The sequence below is a fragment of the Etheostoma spectabile genome, chromosome 7 (assembly GCF_008692095.1).
Source record: "Etheostoma spectabile isolate EspeVRDwgs_2016 chromosome 7, UIUC_Espe_1.0, whole genome shotgun sequence".
NCBI lineage: Eukaryota > Metazoa > Chordata > Actinopteri > Perciformes > Percidae > Etheostoma > Etheostoma spectabile.
This window is the reverse complement of record NC_045739.1, coordinates 31,810,189-31,820,487: the sequence shown is the minus strand read 5'-3', so window position 1 is coordinate 31,820,487 and position 10,299 is coordinate 31,810,189.

Sequence of the window (10,299 nt, the reverse complement as noted above, 5' to 3'; positions counted from 1 at the left end):
TGGTTTTAAAACCAAAGAGACTTTCTTTTTTTTTTTATATGTTTTTGGGTTTAATTTCACCCCAGTTTATTATTTTTTGATATTGTGTTTTGGTTATTTTTTATCTGTGTTTTTGCTTCATGTCAGCACTTTGTTCAGACTGTGATTGAGGCTTTTAAAAAAAATGTGTGTGATGATGATATTGTGTGTATCTAAGAGAAGAAGTAGAGGGGGTGGGTCCCGAGGCTGACCAATCGGGTTTTGGGGTCTGCCGGGGGGGGGGGAGACATTCTCTAAAGGTCAATTAAAAAAAAATAAATCAACTACAGCAACAAAACTTCCCCCCAAATGAACCTGTAAGCTGCCTGGAAAATGTTTTTTGGGGATGTAAAAGCAGAATTTTCCAAAATCAAAAGATTTGTCCTGAAAGGAAACGAACTGGTAAAAATTTTTCATTTGGGGGAAAACAATGAGTGTTAGGGTTAGTGGTTTGAGGTAATGAGTGTTAGGGTTAGTGGTTTGTAGGTAATGAGTGTTTGGAACTACTGAGTATAGAGAGAAATGGACTATGCTGCTAGTTTGACAGGTTTTGTTGACAACCCCTTTCCTCTGTTAAGATGTCACATTAGAGTTCTGTGGTCAGCTGTTGTGACACCCAGCCGACCACAGCTGTTAAAGGGAAGAGCAAACATCTCATGTTGGATGTTGCACAATGGAATAAGCTGCAAGGTTAATTTAACTCTGTTTTAGTTTGGTTTCATCTAAACAACTTGGGAAAAAAAAGTTTTGGGTTTCTTTAGAGAATGTGCCACTATGTTGACCCCCTTAACTGTGTTGTCCTGCTCTTTGTCTCATTCGGGACAGAAAAGTCTCCAAATGGATCAGCATTTGCTTATAACTGCTGGATTAAAAAAAATATTATTATTTTATTATTATTATTATTATTATTAATAATAACGTCCAAGGGGTGTTCACATCTTGTTTCCGAGCCCCCCTTTAAAAAGTATCTATTTCTGACTTTAGTGGAGCATCACTACACAAATAAAATATTTAAAGATGCTAAATGTTCCCCATCTTTCCACTCTGAGCCTCTCATACAACATGTACTATTTATTTTATTAGGGTGGTAGTGCCACACCCCACACTTAAATTTAACTTTTTGGATTGTAGTTTTACAGAACATGTTTTGCAAACTGTGTTATTGAACTGCTGTGTTTCCTTTCCTTGTCACAGTGCATCAGCACCATATTAAAGATGACAGGAGAGTTAACAAAGTAGATGAGATAAGAAAGTCACCTCAGTCCTGGTGATGTCTGTGGGGTTTCCCCTGTTGTTAGAACCTGAGGAACAGACAAAGTGTTTCTCTCTCTCGGGAATGAGGAATTATAAAAAGGTGCAGATCAGGGTTTAAAGATAACTCACCTCGAGTGCTCATTTCTCTTTTGTAGAAAAGCAGCAGAACAGCAGACACCCACCACCACCCCCCACGCTACAGGACACACACACCCAAAAACCCGGGGACTCTGGAGAAGAGAGAGAGAGAAATGCCTGTGTATTTCTGATTTATGTATTAACATTGCTGTGGGTAAGATGTAAAAAAATAAAAAATAAAAAATAAACTTGACTAATTTCTAATTTAAAACTTCTCCCGGCCCCCATTTAACTCACTCAAATAAAATTAATGCGGGGGACAGGAGAAGATGCTGTCTGTGATGGCATCAGTTGGAGGGTGAGGGACTGATGGTGGAGAAGGTCTGGGAGGAGAGGTTGGAGCTGTGAAATTAAAAAAACCCATCAACCAGTCAGAGAGGGATTGTAGAGATCCAAGAAGTGGTGCTGACCCGATGCTCCTGCAGAGAACTCGGTGCTAACATCCATGTGTTTTAATCCCACAGCTAAAGCACAAGGTCATCAAGGGTTGGTGCTACAAAACTCCAATCAGCTGCAGTGGGGGGGCCCTCTGACTTCATCACATATTTTACACATCAGCTGCTAAACAGGGGTTGAAAAACTATCAGAAAAGAAAGGGCCCCGGGCCCAATGGGGCCCTGGGGAAATGGGGGGAATTGTTTGGACAGTGGGGCATTTTTTTAAATCGCAACCCCCACCCGCCCAAAATTTTGCACTTGACAGTGCTGCCTTTTTGGCGACGGAAAAGAGGGGGTTGTCGGGGCCCGGCCCACCCCATCCAGGTTGTCTCCACGCCCCTTTGCCTCGAAGCTGTTTTGGACGAAGGGGGGGTTAGGGCTTGGGAATTTCACCCCACGGTCAAAATTCGAGGGAAATGAAAAATGTTATTTTTTTAAAATGGGTTAAACCTAAAAGCATTCTGAAAACATTTTAAGCAAAAAAAAATGTATGTTTTGCAGTTTATCGGGAAATTCAGTTTTGCTTATTTAAAAAAAAACATTTCAGTTTACCACAACTACTTTCTTTCCTAGTCAAAATTGCCTTTTCCCGATATCCAAAAAAGACATTCTTTGGGAAAATTTCGTCACTTTTCCCTTTAATTTGTTTTGGGTTTTTTCCCCTAATATTAAACCCAATTCGTTCCCAGTTTCATGGAATTTGGGGTATCTGAAAACTGAATTATAGGATATTTTGAAAATTGATTCTAAATATTTAAATTTCCTTTCAAAAATTCTTTTTTTTCACCCCCAATTCAAGATATTACATGTTCCCTTTTTGGGGTATTTTAAAATTTAATTTAGGACTAGGAAAAAATTATGTTTTTTGGTAGTATCCCCAAACGGGGAGTTGGGGGTAGCCCCATAATTTAATTGCAGATATCTTTTACAAGTTTGGGATATCTAAAATTTAATTTGATAGATTATGTAAAATTTGGAGGTCTTTGACTTTTTTTTGGCCTTTTCCCAAATGAAGTAAAGTTTATTTAAAATTAGGTTTTGAAAGGCAAAGGGCCTTTGCGCTATCTGATCCCTTTCAAACCCTTGTTAAGAACTTTGGGGGTTATTCGAAAAAGGAAAAGGGCCCTCGGGGAAAGGGGGAAAATAACATAGGGGAAAAAATTTGATCCCAAAATTAGCTTGGGCAATGGACCCACGATTTTAAAACCGGGACATGTAAAAAGGTTCTTTCCAACTGGGGGAATGGGCCCCAGAAGGGGGGGGGGGGGCCAGGTAATTGGCTTAGCTGGACACTCCCTTTCCTAAAATGGGGAAAGCAGTTTCAAAAAAACCCCCCATTAAAGCCACGGGAACCCCAACAGGGCATATAAATATCAAAAGAAAAAAAAGGAAAATTTTAAAACCGTCCCAAACAAAAGACCCCGGGGACGAGCCCCAAAAACGGTAAAAACCCAAAGTAGTCTGGGGGGGAAAGATGCAAAAATTTTTAAAAATAACCCTGGGCCCAAAAAACCAAACTGGTAAAAAAGGGCCCAATTTTATAAAACAACCAAGGCCCCTTAAAAAATCCAAAGGGAAAAGAGGGAAATGGGGACAGGTATCACAAGTTTTAGGCAGGTCACACAGAAAGCTCCGCCCCTTCTCTGCCAACTTATGCTGGCCCCAGGGAAAGGCCTCTTCGCACACAGCCATGTTGTTTTTCCCCCTTGTGCTAAGCATGATAGCGGATAACCTAACCTGCAGAGAATCCCCACACACTTGCAGCCAAACCCCAAAATAAAAACCTTAGCATGTGAAACCCAAAGTCCCCGGGGTTTTTTTGGTGGTTTGGGGAGCGGGGGTTATCCTGATTTTTCGTTCCATTAAATGGTAGTTTATTTTGGGTTTTGCACCGCCACCCCCGCGAGTAGGGGGCCCCCTTTGTAATCTGCAAGGGGGTGGTTTTGGTTTGGGCCCAAAACCGTTGGTTTTAAAGGAGTTTTTCAAATTTCCCCAAATGGGGAAAAATAGGGCAGCTCTAAATAAAAATTTTTAGACTAAACATTTTTGGTTATTGGAAACCCATCAAAAGGCTTTTCAGAAAAACCTTTTTAAACCCAGACCTCAGGAGAAATCCCTTTGGGAATTTGGAGCCCCCTTTCCCGGGTATGATTAAAAGAGAGGGGGACCGCCCAAAACCACAACTTAAAAATCCTGAGTCAGACTGCGTTTGGGGGGGGGCCAAAAAAACGGTCGGATGTAGTGGAGACGTGGATTTTGTAGATTTCCTTTCCCATATCTGATGTGAAGGGCCTCTCGGAGCTGGGCCCCTTTTGTTTCAATGGGGAATTTTTCCCTTCTTTACTTCATCCACAAAAGGGATTCTACCCCAATCCGGGAAAAAAGGGGAAGGCCCCAAAAAAAAAAAACCAAAACGGGATGCTCCCTTCAGTTTCCTTATAGGCCAAAATTTTGTGCTTTTGGTGGGGACCATTGTCCTTTCCGCTTTTCTGGGGAAAAAAAGGAACAGTAATAGTATATCTTTCTTTTAGTATTTGAGGTCACAATGAGAGCCGTTTCTTTAAACCCCCCAATTTTATTAAATTAGATTTTTTTCAACAAAAAATTTTTTGGGAAAGTTTTTTTGGCCCTTTTAATTTAGTTTAAACTATTTTTATTTTAAAACTAAAAATTTTATTTTAATTTCCAAAAGATTTGGCAAAAATATGCTGTCCCAAAGGGGGTAATCTAATACAAATAAAAAGAAAAGATTCCCTTTAAAGGTTTACATTACGGTATTTTTTATTTCTTTTACGGTTAAATTTTGGGGTTTAAATGAACTGGGGCATTTTTTTTCCATTTAGTCTTTCCGGTATTTAATAAAATTTATTTTAAAGGATTCAAAATGAAATTCTACAAATCCTTTTTAAAAACCAGGGGCTGGGTTTTTGCAAAACTGTCCATCTTAAAGAAATTTTAAAAACCCCGGGCCCGATTTAAAATTAAAATTTTTTTAAAAACAAGTGAGACTAATGGGGAGTTTAGAGTAGAAGGGGTTTTAATCCGGGGGAAAAAAAAGGGAGACCCAGGACTGCCCCCTTTCAGGTGGGGGTTGAGGTTTTAACAAGCCCCTCTTTTTCTTCACTGGAAAAAACCGGGGAACTGGTAAATTTTTTAAAGATGGGGCCCCCCCCAAAAAACACATCCCCCCACCCCCCCCCCCCCCCCCCACACAACCCACACCACAAAAACACCACGCCTCCACTTTTATTCTTTTTTAAGGGTCTTTTTAATCGGGACACTAGTGTCTGTTTTCTTTAAAACTAGACTGTTGTATTTTTAAGGGGGAAGAAATATTTGGGGAAAAAACAAAGTAGGATTAAAAAACCTTCCTTGTTAAACACATTTTTGGGGGTTTACTTTGAGTCCTTTTGGGGGTTTTTAAAATCCCAGGGAACCCAAGCTTAAACCCTAATTTTTTTATTCACCAAAAAGGACACTCTATGACCAAGTTAAATAAGGGCCCGTTTTTGTAAACTGCAAAAAAAATCATAATCCATAATCTTTTTTGAATTCTTTAATAAAACCCACTTGAAAAAACCTTTTTCAAATAAAAATTTAAAAATTTTTAAAACCCAAAAACGAAGAGGGGAAAAAACAAAGATGTTGCTTTTTGGGAAAGATTTAAAAATTTTTTTTGGGCCGGGAACAAAAAAACCAAAAAGGTATTTCCCCCCAAGGGGTTCTCTATGTTTTGTCTCAGGGTCTTTTTGGGAAAAAAAAATCTTCGCCTTGGCCCAGTATTCCAAACAAGATCTCCGAAAAAACGAAATAAAGGGGAAAAAGAAAAGAAGATTAAAAAAAAAATAAAAAAGGAAATTTTGAAAAAAAATAGATTTTTGTTTTTTTTTTAAAAGTTGTGTTTTTTAAACCCCCGAAGTTCCAGCCCAAATTTCTTTGGGTTGGGGCCCCCCCTTAAAGGGGATTTTTTCCCTTTGCACGGGGGACAAATCCACCTTTAAAATCTGTAGGAAAACAGGTTCTTCACCCTCGTTGTTTGGGAAAATTTGCCCCTTTTTAAAAAGGTTTTTCTTTTTTTTCCAAAACCCCAAAAAAGGAAAGGCCCCAAACCCCGAGTAAAAATTTAAAAAAAAGGGGCAAAAATAAAAATTCCCAAAAAAAAAAAAAACGGGGGTAAAAAGCAAAAAAACTTTTGGGAAAAGGGGAAAAAAAACCCTTTTTGGGGGTTTAAAAAAAAGGAAAAAAACAGGGTTAAGACGTCTTTAAAGGAAAAATTTCTGTTGAAGTGAAAAAATTTGATTAAAACTTCTGTTTAATTTTTTAAAAGGTAGAAGTAAAGGGGTTTTTTTAAATTTGGCCTTGTCCCGCCCATTTTTTGCTATAAAAAAGTTTTCACTTCTTCCTGTTGTAACACCACAACAAGGAAGCGACTAACTGTGGAAGAGACACCTGACGTCGTTTTGATCTCGTTTTAAATCACGGCCCTGGTCGAGTTGGGGACTGAGACCTTTGTGGCTGCAGTCATGTGTTAAAAGGAGCAGAATTTAGACACAAGAAAGAACCAACTTCATACAAACGATACGTCTGAGACGCTCTGATTGGCCGGTTTTTACGTCTAAACTGGAACTTTACTTTAATCAGGATTTTGGATTTTAAAAGTCAAAATTCATTGCTGTGTTAAAGGGGCTTCACAGCAATTTCATCAGGAAACTATTCACACTCAATAAGTTCACATAACATTTCCATATAATAATCATAATTATTATATAACACTTTATTCAGCACATTGTGAAGCAAAGTCTTTACAAGGTGGAGCCAGCGATAAAATACATCAGGACTGCAGTGAGGGAATAAAACCAGACTATAAAATAATAAAGTGAGATAAAAAAAAACAACAATAGCGGTTAATAAAAAGCACTGCAAAACACAACTACCATTCATCACCATTCATACACATCGTCATCATCATACTGGGGGGTGTGTGAAGCTATAGAGGTGTGTAAAGCAGAGAGGAGGGGAGAAATCACACGCAGCAGCTTCCTGAATGATCACACACTAATGGAGGAGTGAAGTGATAAAAACATTCTCCTGCAGTTTGGGGAGTTTTACATCATCAGGATTAAATTCAGAATGCACATCCAGCAGTTCTGTGCTCTGCTTCTTATCAGGTGAGCACGGTTCCACGTCTGTCGGGCCACAGGCTAAACGACAGAACCTTCTTATGTTAGATTAGTTTAGATGGACTGTATTGATCGGGACGTTTCAGTGCTACAGCAGCAAAATACCAGCACATAGAGAATATACGACACAACTACTCATAAAGTGGTGAATAAAAATGTACAACCTACTTATACAGTATGTATAAAGATGGAAGTATAACTATGTTGTGGACAAGTTGCAACTTAGTGCAGTATTAGATGTATATGAGATATTTCGTGATATTGTTGAAAAGTGTTGTTGCCTGTGGAGTAATAATTTGATGTTTTAGATTTCTTCCATACAGTACAGCCAGGCCCACGTACAAAACCTGTACATATGTACACAATGTACACAACACAAGGAATGTGACTCCGGTCTTAGGTGCTGTCAAACTCTCAATGCACTTAAATTACACACAGAACATGTTAGAGGAAGCTGGAAATAGACCTACAGATGAAACATGGACAACGAAGCTGCACAAAACTTAAGTGTACATGCAGTAAAAACAATAACCAACAACATATCTACATATAAGTCGTGTGTTTCTGGAGAAAAAAATGTACATAGCAGAGTGTGAGTGACCTTTTAAGGTGGAACCTATCCTTTAGCCGTTAAATCAACAAAAATAAAGTTAACCAAAAAAGACACCGCTACTACTTTTGAACGTGTTATGTTCATTTCATTTCATACAAGGAAGAAAAACTAACAAAAACTAAAATCTCCCCAAAAAATATATATCACAATTATTGTTAGTGATACAAATAAGGTATTCTCATGTTCAAAGGAAATTAGGAAGAAAAAAAAAAAAAGATTTGTCCTACCCCCTTTCCTACTTTCGCACTTGTGTCCAACAAGAATTATAACGCACTTATTTATACGTGTACAGTATACATACACATGCATGCTATATGATACTGCAGGCCCATGTACAACAAAAACACAAATGTATACACACATACAGTACATACACATTTTTTTCCAGCAATCACCTACTAGACTTGCTTTGGCAGTACTGCCACTGCAGATACTGTACAACTGCAAGTACGCATGTGAAAAGGTAAATGTAAGTGTCTGCAGTTGTTTAGCCAATCACCAGTGTTCACTGTCATCTTTTCCTCAGCTGTGTGTGATGGTGACCCCCGACCCCCACTGAGGGGAGTAGCCTCAGGTGGAATGCTCCTTCAGCGTCCCTGGAAGAAAGAAGTTCCTCTGCAAGGACGAATGTAAGGACGAAGACATTCCCCACGCTACAGAAGGAACGCCGCTAAAGTGGCAGATACGCACGTCTATCAAGGGGAACCTTCCCAGTGTCTGAGACAGTTGTGTATGGAGCATCACCGGTGGCCAAGTCGGACTCGGCGGTACAGGGTGGGCTGGAAAGGGCTTTCATGCCTGATTCATACGGCCGTTTGAGATCAGGGTCACAGACGGGAGTTTGTACGCAGATGCTTGCAGGGTGGGTTCTTTCCCAAGGGCTCAACTTTGGGTTTACCATTTAAATTTGATTCTCACTTTTGAGCAAAATTGAAATTTTGAGCATAACATTACTTTCCTGCATTTGCTGAAAATTTCTCCAACTTTTTATAGTGCTAATGTCTTTAGTAATTTAAATTAAATTATAATAGGTTTTTAGGGTGGGTTGTGCTGGCCAGTTTTGATTATTGTGGGGGGTGGGGGTGAAAACGACTCTGCTTTATAAGACATGGGCTCCCCTGAAAACGTGATTTATGAAATTTTGGGGGGCCTCTACATTTTTTTGACAATATGGTGTAATTTTGACGTGCAATTTCAGTTTAGTGTAATGTGATCATGGTGGATTAATATATGTTTAATTTAAAAAAACTTCATTCTTCTGCATGACAGTAAATTTAACCTAATTCACTTCATAAAAGACAACAATCAGCTATGTGTGTGTTTCCACCCCCAGGACCCACACCCTGCACGTGAAAAAGGGCGTAAAGTAGCATGTGTTTTTAACCCGAACCACCATCTTTTTCCAAACTTAGCTGGGTAGTTTTGTGTCAACCATACCAAACCGAAACCATTTCTTTACATTAAAACATATAAATGACCACCCTTACGTTCTCTGGTTCAGATGTGAGGTTGTATTTCTGCTATGGCGCTATTTAAACCCGCCGTGGGTGTGTTAAGGGGGGGGACAAATGGCTGGATACCTATGGTTTGGGGGACTTGTTGAAACCAGCACACAAATCAATATCACCGGGGGGGGGGTAGCCTCTCCTCGGGTAGGGTAGCTCCCTTGCGCCATTTAATGTAACAAGCCTCACCTGCAATTAGCATCCCATTGACTCCCTTCATTTTGGGCGCCACTTTGATAGAAAATTACTTTCCATCTGAAGCGTTTATTAAAGACTCTTTGTGCGTTATTTTTCTAAAGAAACACGAAAATGTATAAAAGGCTCGTTACTTGTATCTCACGTTATGGCTCCATGCAGACGTTTGGGGAAAATCTTTAAACGATTGTGTCATAATCAGCAACTTACTGTACACGTCAATGCACATTATTGCAGGTAGTTCAAAAGAGTGGAATCTTCAAAGGACATTTAAAAATTACAAATAATACATAAATGAACAGGTGACAGGAAATAAAAAAGACGATAAAAAGACACATCACATTAAATAAGGCTATAAAAAGGTGTTGTTAAGAAGTGGATTGTAACAGATGCCGGTGATTCAGCGAGTTTATCTTTAGACGGTGGTTGTGGCGGGGGGGGGGGGGGTGTTACCAAGAGGGCATACTCCGCTTGTCTCGTTTCATTTCCATTTTTTGGCATCTGCAGGAAAGTTCTCTGAAACTTCTGCTGATGCTTTAAATATCTGTACACGTTTAGATAGACACAGTCATTTTATGGTGTGAAATAAGAAAGAAATGCTTATTTATGACCAAATTTGAACTACTGTGTATATATACAGTATAATATGTTTATGTGATCCACGCTCCAAAGACTGAGGCATGAAGCAGCCTGAACAGCAGCCAGCAGTGCAACAGCTGCAGTTACCAACGGTAACGGTTCAAACCTGCAGACTGAAACTCGTGTCCGTATCCGACTGGAATATAACATGTTACATGTGATATTTGAATCTATAAAAGTGTTAAATAGATACACAATAGACAATGATTCAAATCTTTAGAAATGCTTTCATTTTATTTATTAAAGGGCCCATGTCATGCTAATTATAGGTTCATAGTTGGAGTTTTGATTTCTACTAGAACCTGTTTACATGCTTTAAG